We start from the raw sequence: 3050 nt of genomic DNA on the forward strand, positions 1-3050 counted from the left end.
GCCCGACCCCGCCGCTCCGCCTCCGCCGCAGCCGCCCCGGAGCGCCTCTGGCCCCGCTCGCTCTGTTTGTTTTTGTTTTGTTCTACCCAGTAACACGGGGGCGACAGCGCGGCGTCGATTGGCCGAGAGGAGGAGACGCGGCAGCCAATCGTGGCGGCGGCGCTGCAGCCCAGCCGCAGAGGGAGGGAAGTGAGACGTGGAAACTTGGGGCGGGGCGCTGGCTGCGGTGGGTGGAGCGCCGGCGGCCGGCGCATGCGCACCGGGCTCGGGAGCCGCTCAGCGGGAGGCGGGTGGGGCGCCGCGGCCGGGAGCGGGGGCTGCGGTGCGGCCCGGTGAGCCGCCTCGCCCGCCCTCTCCGCGGGGCGTCGGCAGGCTCGGCCAACCCCAGAGCTGTGCCTGCCCGGAGGTCCGCTCCGCTCCTGGGCGTGCGGGGAGGCCAGCCTCTGCGTCTGCCCTTGCCCGCGCGTGGCCCCCACCCGCGTGTCCACGTGCTCGGAAGTTTCTCGCAGCACAGGCCTAAGCCCTTTGAGATTAAAAATCGCTCCCACTTCCCAGATGAAGAGATTCAAAAAGTGCAGTCCCTTTGCTAAGCGGCCAGGCCACTGTACGCTGGATTTCGAGCTTGGGTTTCTCAACCGTGGCTACGGTGTCCGTATTGAAACAGCCTTCTATAGCTGTCTTGTGTGACTTCTCCTTCGGGCTGCCATCGCTGTGACCTCACCCGGGTCGTTATCTCCTGAGATAGTAAAAGGACTGACCTGCTTTCCCTGGTCACCTTTAACACACACACACACACACCTTTAACACACACACACACACACACACATACACACACACACACACACGCTCTTCACGAGCACCCCAATGCCTCCCTGGGAGCCTGCCTCTCAGTAGACATCCTATAACCCACAACATGACTCACAGGCTTCGAGGCCACCTTCCTAGTCCATGGATACCCCTTCTCTGGAACACACTTGCTCAGCTCACTGATCTGCATCCTCCTTGGGTCTTGCCAGGTCTTTATATCCCATCATCTTGAAATGCCTGGTACATCCTACCTGTGTCCCCTGGCCTCCCTCAGTCTTTATCAACTCTCGTGCCAATATGACCCATTTTCTGAAACCCGATTCCTCAGAGTATTGGCCTGCTGTACCTCTGGAGGCACTGATCGAGTTCCACCTGGCATTATTTTATGCCAGTCCTGGTCCTGGCTTGTCTCCCTAAAAACATGGCCTTGTTGGACACGAGATCTGTCTCGCTTATCCTTTGTATTGTGTGCTTAAGAAGCCGCTTTGTAGATTTATTTATCCATGCAATAAATATGCCTTATATGAGTTCACAGCGAATCCCAGTCATTGCTGGTGATGACCAGCTCTTGGTCAAGCACTTCCTCACATGGCCAGCATCTGAATTAGCCTCATGAATCATGGTCATTATTTATAATCGGAGCTCCTAGCCACTCAATTGTGTGGATTTCTCTCCCCTGATCTGTGACTCCTGGCTTCTTTTTTACCCATCCCTCTCTTGACTTCAGTTTTTGACCCTTCCTTGGTCCCAGCCTGCCACCAGCTGCAGACTCCTGCTGAATTCTCCCCTTTCTTGGCTTGTTTAGCACATGGGATAGCCAGGATTTAGAGGGCAGATAGCCCAAAACCACTGGGATATAACACAATATAATCCCCATTTTTAAGAAGCACCTTAGGCCTCTAAAACAGTGTCTGTTAGTAAATCTGCCCCAGCAGAGGAATCTAATAGAGGATGAAATACTTGTCTGTTATGGACTCTACCCTGGCAAAGGAACCTAATGAAGCATAAAATATTCATGTCGTTTTTGCTCCTCATCTCAACTCTCACCCCAACATCTGAAACCCCAAAACCCACCTTAGTATGTGGTTGGCCAGCTTGGGCAAGGTAGTAATGATGTCCATTACCAATGACAACTCCACTCCCTTCTCAAGACTTCTGTCTCTTTACCAGTAAGATTTAGAAGGCATTTTCAGAAGCATGTGAATTTTGAAAAACTTTAATAGGTATCCCAAAAACAAAACAGTGAGGGACAAACTGTTTCATAACCACATCTTAGAACAAGTTATGGAAAGGTTAAACGTTCCTTTACTAGTTAGTCCCTCTTAGCATCTTTGGTGGGCAGCCTAAGAGTCTTGACAACTATTTGTTTGAACAGAGAACTCTTATGCTTCAAGATATCCCAAAATATGTTGCAAAAAAAAAAAATCTTGGAAATACAGACATAGCTACTCACTGGCACTACTGTTGCTTAGAGCCAAACTGTCCCCTGCTCATCTGTGCCTCTACAGCTAAATGTTTTTATAAAAAAAAATAATAAAAATTAAAGAATAATTAAAGAATTAGAAATAGAAAAATAACCAGGCGCCAAGAATTCTTGCATAGCAAATCAATCTACAAGTGTTTATTGGCTGCCTGTTCTGTGAAAAGCACCTAATTAATCCTTCTATGCTGTTGGCAAAAGGCATTTTTCTATCTTAGGATAACGAGTACCTGAAGCCTAGGACCGACCCCCAGGCTTCCTGGCCACCATGTGTATTTTCATCTCACATTCTAAACTCTCCTAGACTTTTTGTTACTTAAAGCCCTTTGCCTATGGGCTCAAAATTAATTTTGCTGTTAGACATGAGATTCCCTTCCTCTTCGCTCATTCATTCCAGAATGATGGGGCTGTAACTTCCATTTCCTTTCATAACAACTCATTCCAGGAAAGACCAGCAATTACCAAGGACAAGCCACCTGCTCAGAAGTGACAGCAGCAGATTCTTTGCTGTGTTTCCCTCAGGTTTAAGCACTGTTAAGATGCACAGAGAAGGGTTTTTTTTTTTTTTTTTTTGGTTTGGTTTGGTTTGGTTTGGTTTTGGCTGGTTAGTTTTGTGTGTGTGTGTGTGAGAGAGAGAGGTGGGGGGTAATAGAGTTTCTAAGTTTTGCTTTTAAGTTATTGACTTTGTTTCTGACTGCATTGCTCTGGGCATTTCAACTTCTCTTCAGTAGATCAATATAATACTCCAATATACTGCACTGTA

Source organism: Phodopus roborovskii, unplaced genomic scaffold (genome assembly GCF_943737965.1).
Source record: "Phodopus roborovskii unplaced genomic scaffold, PHOROB, whole genome shotgun sequence".
NCBI lineage: Eukaryota > Metazoa > Chordata > Mammalia > Rodentia > Cricetidae > Phodopus > Phodopus roborovskii.